The sequence below is a fragment of the Acinonyx jubatus genome, chromosome X (genome assembly GCF_027475565.1).
Source record: "Acinonyx jubatus isolate Ajub_Pintada_27869175 chromosome X, VMU_Ajub_asm_v1.0, whole genome shotgun sequence".
Taxonomy (NCBI): domain Eukaryota; kingdom Metazoa; phylum Chordata; class Mammalia; order Carnivora; family Felidae; genus Acinonyx; species Acinonyx jubatus.
Window position 1 is genome coordinate 95,783,075 of NC_069389.1, and position 10,427 is coordinate 95,793,501.

Consider the following 10,427-nt stretch of genomic DNA (forward strand, 5'->3'; position numbering starts at 1 on the left):
CAGCGTCTCTCTGTGAGGCAGTGCAGGTCGAATGAGGGAAATGGGGAAAATCCTCTCTTCCGTATATTATCTTCTCCTGGTGACCAATAATTTTGTATCTGTTTGTTTCATGTCCATCTCCCCAACTAAAGGGCAAGCTGTATGACAGTGGTGGCCATGCCTTGTTCGTTCTCTGCCAGATCCCTGGCCCCTAGCATCGTATCTGACACATGGTAAGTGTCCTATAAATGTTTGTAAATGAATGAAAAATTAATGAATTAACTGAGACCTAAATCCTGACAGGATGTGGCTGGAGACTAGCAAAAGGGGTGAGCAATCAACTGAGGTCTTCACTGGCAGCCGTTGGATGACTGCGGGGACAGAAGTGACCGTGGCAAGCAGCAGGACAGGCTAGTGGTAGTGGTTGGGAAGTGAGGGCGAGGGCGACGAAACTAACATTTGTTGAGCATCTTCTAGGCGTCTGGTGCTTTAACACGTCAGAACTCATTTACCCTTCACCACGCCAGGGCGGAGGTACTATTCAATACACAGCAAAACCTTGGTTTGCGACATGATTCATTCCGGAAACATGCCCGTCATCCAAAGCACTTATATCAAAGCAAATTTCCCCATAAGAAATAATGGAAACTCAGATGATTCATTCCATATCCTAAAAATATTCTTATAAAAATGATTACAATACTATAATGTAATACAGAATAATAAAGAAAATGCAAAATATAAGGAAAAATAAATTAACCTGCACTTTGAAAACTTTCGTGGCTGGTGTGAGGGAGACCAGAGAGAAGAGGGTTATTGTGTAGGACGACTTTCACTATCACTAACAGATCACTGCTATCTATTGGCTCAATGGAATCTTGTTCCGCATGGGGGCCATTGTAGACGCTCGCACGGATGTTGACTACAGTACAGTGTTAATACTCTGGTCCTATGCTGTATTTAATGTAACTGGCAATAAGGCAGCAGAGGAAAGGGCTATATCTGCCGGCAGCCTGACCTAGAATGAAGCAAAGCATTCTGATGCTTCCTCTTGTATGGAGAAGCAAAGGACTGTCCAGAGGTGCTTCGAAGGTACAAAAAAATACACTAGTGCCAGTTATGGGCACCTTCCAGCGTTCTGAAAAATCACTGATTTCTGCCAAACACCGTGGCTTAAGACCAAGCATCCGAGCATGAGAGGTGATCACCCATAATCCTGCAGTGAGAGAGAGAGAGAGAGAAGAACCATTGGCTCAGTTGTGATCATATGATATTTGGCATCTTGTGCTACTCATATTGCAAGACATCACTCGTTTATCAAGTTAAAATTTATTAGAAATGTTTGCTCGTCTTGCGGAACACTCGCAGAGCAAGTTACTCGCAATCCGAGGTCTTACTGTACGTGTTACTGATGAAAACAAGATGAGACTCAGAGCTTGTTCATGATCACTAACTAGTGTTGAGGCCGTCGTTTCCCACGGATCTCTCATGCTCCTGTGCAGTTCTGAGCTGACTGACACTGTTCTGGAGTAGCTTTTCAAGGGGATTTGTGGCGTGAACAGCTTTGAAAGACCCGGGGTCTCCCTCTGGAGCAAAGGAAAGGCACACTTACCGCCCACCGTGAAAGACTCAGGTTCAGGCAGCTCAGTGTTGCTCTCCTGCAGCACAAGTCACAGCAGGTGTTGGGTGTCCCCTGGCCCTTTGTGAGGAGCTCCTGTGAAATCTGGACATGAAGGGAATTGACCCAAGAAAATCTTTATACTCTGGCTGCTACTATTGCTGTGACAAATAAAGTCCCTCATCACTGACCTCGGAGTCAGTCTTTTGTCAGGCAGATTCGTATTGACGGGCAGGAATTCCCAGAGGACATAACAGCTGGAGTACCTTAGATACTTCATAAATAACCAACTAGTTTTAGCTCTTTGGGGGATACCATACAGTGGTGAGATCCCAATATCACATTCTTGTATATTTCTTTTTTAAAAATGTTTATTTATTTATTTTGAGAGAGAGAGAGAGAGAGAGAGAGAGAGAGAGAGAGAATCCCAAGCAGGCTCTGTGCCGACAGCACAGAGCCCGATGAGGGACTGGATCCCAGGAACCATGAACTCGTGACCTGACCGGAGATCAAGAGTCAGATGCTCAACCGACTGAGCCACCCAGGCTCATTCCTGTCTCTTCCTCACCCCCAGATATATTGTATAAAGTGGTGTCAGTAAAGACTTCTAATCTCAGGGATCTCAAGTAGCCCTTTTGTTTAATACAGGTCTTTTGCTGGCGTCATTTACAATCTCTTTATCTTCAGCAATGTCGGGATGTTAGGCAATCATTTTCTCTGTTCACTGAAGCAACAGCTGCCAGCATGAGGCGGTGAAGAGGAGAAACAGGAGGCTGTGGAGGAGTGAGGCCACTCCTACTCGGCATGTCCCGGAGGACGGCTCTACCAGAAGGCCTGATGATTTGCCTAGCGCTTCCCCCAGAGCGACTGCCCGCTCTCCTCCTAACAGCCCTTTGAGAAAACCGGGGTCTTAAGTGTCTATTCCAACAGCAGACTGTGCATTTATAGCCGGTCTGGGGCCAGCAGTCCTTTCCCTGCCGCAGATACTTAGCGAGCTCAGAGGAGAGTGCTCTGGTTTCGAGAGGAGGACGAGCAGGAGCATTGGGATGAATCCCTTCCTTTTGACAGCATCCGGTCATCCTGCCCGGAAGACCGAACCTCAGGAGACACAGGGCGGGGCAGAGTCCGTGCCAAGCCGAGTGGCGCTTCCTCCCACAAAGGCAGGGTGGAAGACTGGCACAAGGCACTGGTGTACTGCAAAGAGCCAGGGACCGAGAATCCCCCGCGTCTGACTGGACCATGACTTTTTCTTTTTCCCTGCATCCCAAATCTGCAATGGGTAGGGGTCTCGTGGCCTGAGATGGTTAGTCTTTCCCTCCTGGAGTCCAGCCAGGTGGCTGGTCCCTCTGGCCGAATGGCCCACTGGCAGGGTTTCTGGCAGTGGAAATGAGCTCCCCACGGCCTTCGGCTGGCCCTTCCCCCCCCCTCCCCCCTCCCCCTCCGCCCCCCCCCCCCCCAAGCAGCTGTTGCCCTTGTCCGAACAGAGGACGATTGTTTCACTTCTTGACTTCTGGGCATAGATTTACCAAGCTGAGCTCTGCTTGCATCGCAGCCAGAGGTGGTGGGAAGAAACCGGTGCATAAAAGGACTACACAAGTTGGGGTTTCCACCATCCTGAACCGAGCAAGGAGGACCGGGGATCGGAAAGGGAGGCCTTTGAGACACAGGCATGTATAACATAGAAAGGGTCTCGAGAAAGTGGGCTCGGGGTGTCTTTTCTTGACTTGCGTGTTTACTTAAAGAGACAAGAGACAGGAAACGAGGGAACAATAGGCCTATTTGTGTCCTGCCCGCTCCTCAGGTGAGCCGCAACATGCCCCAAGGACACCTTCTTTTCTTCGTATGGGCATTAGGCATTCTCTAAAACAGGGAACCTCACAGAAGGTGCATTAATGTAACCCCTTTATCTTAAGGTTATCAATCCACTTAGGATGCCTCAAGAAAAGGAACATTATGTGAGGATACACATAGCCCGGGAAACAACTAGATTCCAAAGCTCCTCCAGGATCAGCATCTTGTGTCCTTTCTCTTGTGTAATGTCCCTGCTTCACACTATAAGTCTGCTCTGTTCTCCCCTCAGCACTCTGGAAAATTCTCTCCAGACTCTATAGAAACAGTTCCACAGGGTGCTGGTCCGATCGCCTTAGCTTATTACTATAATCCTATTGAGCAGAGCCCTTTGTCCCTGGCTGCGTTATCTGTCACCAAATTGTGGGGCCCATTCCTGGTACAGTTATGTGCCACAACTAGCTGGATTTGCTTTCCCGAGCAGGAAGCAGTGAGCAGAGTATTGGACATGGCAGGTGCCATGACTCACGGGTCTAGTACAGAGGGCTTTCTTCCGAAGGTTTACGTCAGCCTTAGTGACAATTCACCTATGACAGATTCAGCTGACCGGGAGACAGACAGGGCCAGTTCTCTAGGTAACTGAACTAGGCAGCTGCTCACGTCAGTGTGTCCCAAGTCATGGTCCTCAGACCTCTGCACCAGATTCATCTTAGGGCTTAAAAATATATTTAAAAAAAAGAATCACGGAGGTGCCTGGTGGCTCAGTCAGTTGAGCGTCCGACTTCGGCTCAGGTCGTGATCTCACGGTTCGTGGGTTCGAGCTCCACGTTGGGCTCTGTGCTGACAGCTCGGAGCCTGGAGCCTGCTTCGGATTCTGTGTCTCCCTCTCTCTCTCTGGCCCTCCCCTGCTTGTGCTCTGTCTCTCAAAAATAAATTAAAATTAAAAAGAAAAGAATCATGGATTTCACTTAATTTGGTTTTGGTTTTTGTTTTGTGTTAGTCTTTACTCTAGATCCTAGAACAGTACCTTGGCTATTTTTCTTAAAGATACTGATATTTTTGAAGACTCCAGGTCAGCTGTCCTATTTGTAATCTGGATTTGTCTGATTGTTTCTTCATGGTTAGATCCATATTCAACACCTTTTCCTTTTTTTAAATTTTTTTAATGTGTATTTATTTTTGAGAGAGACAGAGACAGAGCACGAGCAGGGGAGGGGCAGAGAGAGAGGGAGACAAGGAATCCGAAGGAGGCTCTGGGCTCTGAGCCGGACGCAGGGCTCAAACTCAAGAACTGCTAGATCATGACCTGAGCCAAAGTCGGACACTTAATGGGCTGAGCCAGCCAGGCACCCCTCTTTTTAAAAAATAAATAAACAAAAATTTTATTTATTTTGAGAGAGAGTATGTGTACGAGGAGGAAAGGGACAGGGAGAGGGAAAGGGAGAATCCCAAGCAGGCCCTGAGCCGTCAGCTCAGAGCCTGATGTAGGGCTCGATCCCATGAACCATGAGATCATGACCTGAGCCAAAATCAAGAGTCAGACACTCAACCGACTGAGGCCCCCGCCGGCGCCCCCATATTCAACACCTTTGGCAAGAATACTACAGAAGTAATATTGCCTACTTCACGTTGCATCACATGCCATTGCCCTATTACTGGCGATGCTAAATTTGATCACTTATATAACGTGTGTCTTCCAGAACTCTTTATTGTAAAGGTGCTTTTTTTTCTTTGAAATTAACAAGTGATCTGTGGAGTAATTAGGAATGTGCATATTGAACAAGCTCTTATGTTGATTCTTGAGTTCCCTGAAGTTTGAAACACTGTTTTCCATGTCGTGATGTGAAAGAAGGTCCTCAAAGGCCTTATCCACTTCCCAAATACGGACTCACCCCGGGCTTAGAATGTCTTCACCATTGGGGCCCATAAGGGCCCATTGGGGCCTTCACCCATGAGGGGCCCCCTCATGGCTCAGTCAGTTAAGCATCGGAGTCTTGATTTCCCTCAGATTATGATCTCATGGTTCATGGGTTCGAGCCCCGCTTTGGGCTGCACGCTGATAGCACAAAGCCTGCTTGGCATTCTCTCTTGCTCGCTCTCTGCCCCTCCCCCACATTCTGTCTGTCTGTCTCTGTCTCTCTCAAAGTAAATAAATAAACATTAAAAAAAAGACAAGGTATTTTTGTTTGGTTGGCTCACTGGTTCATATTACTATCAACAGTAACAATCCTTTTTAAGTGAAATACGCAAAGCACTTGTATAAATGATATCATCTGATCCTTATACTGATCCACTGGCTGTATAGATGGGAAAATTGAGGTTCAGAGAGGTGAGGTAACTTCCCCAAGCTTCCACAGCTATTAAATAGAGTGGGTACTGGATTCAAATGCAGTTTCAGTTGTAGAGCCCATGCCTTTAGGTATTATGCTGTCCTCCCTAAAGAGCCCTCAATTCACCTGACTTCAGAATTCCGTCACCATCGTCTTCTGAAGCCTTCTAGGCCCTCAGCATTCCCAAGAGTAAGGAAGCAGGGGCGCTGGACTTATTCTCTTTCAAGGCGGAGAGACGGTGCAACACAGAAATCAATAGGCACTCCTGTGGTCTTACGGCAAGTGAGTAACCGAGCGGGGCTGTTGATGGAGAGACCTTAAGCTCTTGCTTATGAATTTGATTTTGATTTAAGAGGCAGCTGAGAGCCACTGTGATTTCTGACTGGTGCTTGCTGAATCCAGAGTGGGTTCCGGTTGGATTAATATCACTGTCCTTTGTGGGGGGGGGGGCGGGAAATGCTGCTGCTCGATAATAAACAGGTTTGCAGGGTTTGGTGGAAAAGACCAATGTTGCCTCACAGCCCCTTCTGTGCTTGGCACACGTGATGGGCTGTCTTTAGGTTTACAGCTCTCTGTCCAGCCTGTCTCGGGGAAAAATGCTACCTCTCAGATTCTAGTTAGCTCAAGAAAACCTCTCGCCCCCCCCCCTCCACACCCCATCCCCAATAAACTGAAAACAAGCCTTGTAAAGGTGCTCCGAGTTCGTGCGGCCCACAGTTTACCCTAGTCTATCAATTCTCTGGAAGAACGTCCGCGCCACCACTGCAGTGAAAGGAAAGCGACCCCACAAACCGCCCCGCGGAAAAGCAAGACTGTCCCCTACTTGCAGCCACTTGTAATTTGGGGGGTTATTGCCCAATTTATCTTTAGTTTCAGGCTGCCCATTTCCTAGCGACCGAGGTGTCAGACAAATATCTCTGCACCTGTTGCAAAGTTTCAGCCGCGGCTGGAGATAGACACAGACAAACACATATAGAGTATCATCCCAATTTTAGCTTCTGCACTGTTGAAGCAAGCCCATGTACATATAAAGTATCATCCAAGTTCAGGGTATGTCCTGATAAATTAAGCAGCGTCATATATAGACCCAGAGGATTTCAAAGTTGGAAGAATCCTGAGAGGCCCTCCAGCAAAGCCCTCCATCCTACTCATCACCCCCTGGCCGGGATACCAAAGTTTGGGCCACTCCAGGGACAGGTTGCTCACTAGCTTCCAGAGGCAGCCAGCCTCTGTGACCAGCTTTTCAACAAAGGTCTTTTAGAAAATAAGGTGAAATCCATTCTCCCGTTACCTGCTAGCCGTTGGGGGCGACTTCCTTCCTCTGGGGCCCCTCAAAACAAGGGACCTCCTTTTGCACCCAGGCTCTTCCCCCTAGCCAGAACCCCGTCCGCAATGACTCTTCCCCTCCGACGGCTCCCTTTGGTGGCATGTGTCTCTGAGGCCCATTCCCTGGCTGGTGCTGCCCGACCTACATCGCTCTGCTCCTCCCGGCCCACCCAGCACGCACAGGGCTCCAGGGAAGCCGGGCCTCTGCGGGCCCACCGCAATGCCATCACTCTGCTTGCCAAAAGCCATTTGATGGAGCAGGTAGGCGAGCAGTTAGAGAGGCGCATTGGGTTTCTGAGCGGCACCAGTCTAGCTAAGGCAGAAATAGGCTCTAACTTAATAATCTGCTCATCACACACAGTAAGAGACACCCTGACTTATTCAAAGACACCGTGGGCGGTGCAGAGGATGAATAAGCATGATTCACTGCCACTCTGGCACCCGGGGCACGAAGAATAATAAAACGCAAAGAATTGTAGCCGCCTGAGTAGTAAATTAAGAGATCCGGGGCTCAGCTAGACTCTAGACATCAATGTTACCATGGCAACAAGGGCCCCAGCGTTCAGCAGCTATTACAGACCAGGCATCTGAGAGGCTAGTCTATGTCACAGCCAAAGCCCACGGGGCTAGCAAAGAAGACCAATTAGCATATCCATTCATTAGGGGCCTCTGCACACTTCTTCTCTTAATTCCAATTAGTTGTTTGTTTGAACCAACGTCTCTTGCCTGCATTATACTCAATTAGTGCCTTTTAGCCACTGGAAATAGGCTGGAATCCCCACAAGGACCTCACGATTTCCCCAGCGTTCATGTCTTCCCCCTAGGGGTCGAGGCTTATACAGTCACAAACCCATGGCCCTCAGTCCCTCGAAATGAAAACATCTCTCACTGTAGGACTGTACTCGACAGATGGAAACTCTGCTCAGGAATGTGATGCGCTAAGGGTTCTTCCTGGAACCCAGCAAAGTAGGGATCTCGGGCCATTATCTGGACCATTCAGGTCAAGGAAACCCTCTGGCCTTAGCCAGTGAGCCTGCTGGCTACGCTTGCTGGCCACTACTCAGAGGCTAGCTGTTCGGGAGGGGGAATTTCGGGCACCAGGGACCATCCTGGCATCATCAGAGTCGGGCAATAGCTGTCCCAGCTTGAAGGACTGCCCTTCAAGGTCCAACCCAAGCCCCGCCCACTCTGGGAAGCCTTCCCTGATCTCTGCAGCCCCAAATAAGTTCCCCCTCCTCCACGCACTTTGAAGACGACACCTTGTGCTGGCAGTATTCACGGGCAGCTTCAGGCCCTAGGCTGGCCTGGAGCTTCCTCACCCGTGACTTCCACAGGTCACTACTGCTGGATGGGTCTGGGCTTCTAGAGTGTGCCCAGCACTGCCCGGGTGACTCCAGTGGCAAACAACTCTTAAGCTCCATGCACATGATCTCCCAGAGGATCCCTGAAGATTTAGCCAATCCATAGGTAAGGAAAGCACACAACCGCTCTTTGATGGCTCTGGGACACACTCCACCCTCCCCTTGCCCCCACCACACATACAATTGTGGGAAGTGACCCACAGGAACAGATGTCATAAACTAGCCCATCTCATGGTAGAGGCAAAACCTCTCTGAAGAATGCCGCCATCTCTTCCTTCCTTTGAGGACACGAGGACCCAGTCTATGGGCTTCTGTTCCCCATCGGCAACCCAGCAACCACGTGGTTTTACCGGAGCAGGCAAGCAGGAAAGGAGGCTTAGAGAAGCAGGTGCTAACACCTGCGCCCAAGGACGGGGCATTCGGTCTGAGAGACTTGAGTCATTTGCCGTTGAATCTCCTGTCAAAGCCTCTCCTTTCTCCCTCCTCTCTTGCATCTGTAGTCACCGTTCTTTTGCAGCCCCAGTAGCCACCTCTGGCTCCAGTCTGCTGTACCGTTTAGCAGATTGCTTTTTTCCTCCCCCAAATCAGCAGGAATGGTTTCTCCTGTAGCTAGAGTCTCCTGGGTGTGAACTCACACCGATTTCTGTCGTTGAGACCCTATGGGATTTTGTTATTTTACCCCACCCAACAGCTGGCATTCCAGAAGGCAGCCTGAGCTATAGTCAAAATATGTCGCAAATATATAAAGTATATACCAAACCCCAAGTTACCCAGAATGCTAGGGCGTGAGAGATTCTGGAGAATGGAATATTTTGTTGCCTGAGGTCACATTACTCCAAATCTCCTTTTGTCTTCCCACTCTTGGGGTTTTCCCCCAGCTTTATTGAGATATACTGACATATAACATAGTATAAGTTTAAGACGAACAAGGTGAATCCACTTCTATATTTGAAAATGATTATCACCAGAGTGTTAGCCAAGAAACCCTTCATCACATCACATGATTGCCATTTCTTTTCTATGGCGAGAACACTTAAGATCGACTCTCTTAACTTTCAAGCATATGATACAGTGTTATTAACTATAGTCACCACCCTATCACTGCAAGTTTGCACCCTTTGACCAACATCTCCCCAATCCCCCTACCCCAGCCCCTGGCAACCACTACTCCACTGTGTTTCTATGAATTCAGTTTTGTTTTGATTTTATTCATTTTGTAATGTTTATTTATTTTTGTGTGTGAGAAAGTGTGTGAGCGGGGGAGGGGCAGAGAGAGAGGGAGACACAGAATCTGAAGCAGCCTCCGGGCTCTGAGCTGTCAGCACAGAGCCTGATGTGGGGCTCAAACCCACGAACCGCGAGATCATGACCCGAGCTGAAATCGGGCACTTGACTGACTGAGCCATCCAGGCCCCCCGAGTTCAGTTTTTTTAGATCCCACTTAAATGAGAGCACACGGTATTTGTCTTTCACTGACTTATTTCACTTGGCATAATGCCTTCAAGGTCCATCCATGTTGTTGCTAATGGCAGGATTTCCTTCTTTGTCATAGCTAAATAATATTCCTCTGTGTGTGTGTGTGTGTGTGTGTGTGTGTGTGTGTGTGTATCACAATTTCCTCATTCATCCACTGATAGACACTTTGGTTGCTTCCATATCTTGCCTACTGTGAATAATGCTGCCTCCCACTCTTGTTTTTTGAAATCTTGTCCAGTTAACCTATCTTCTGGTTTTTGAGGCTTGCACAGGATTTCAGGATTCCCATATTTAACACTAGGAATCAGGGGCACCTGGGTGACTCAGTTGGTTAAGCATCTGACTTCGGCTCAGGTCATGATCTCACAGTTCATGAGTTCGAGCCCCGGGTTGGGCTCTGTGCTGACAGTTCAGAGCCTGGAGCCTGCTTGGGATTCTGTGTCTCCCTCTCTCTCGTCCCCTCCCCCACTTGCATGAGCCCTCCCTCTCTCTCTCTTTCTCAAATAAGTAAACATTAAAAATTGTTTTTAAAAAGGAATCACACAAAAT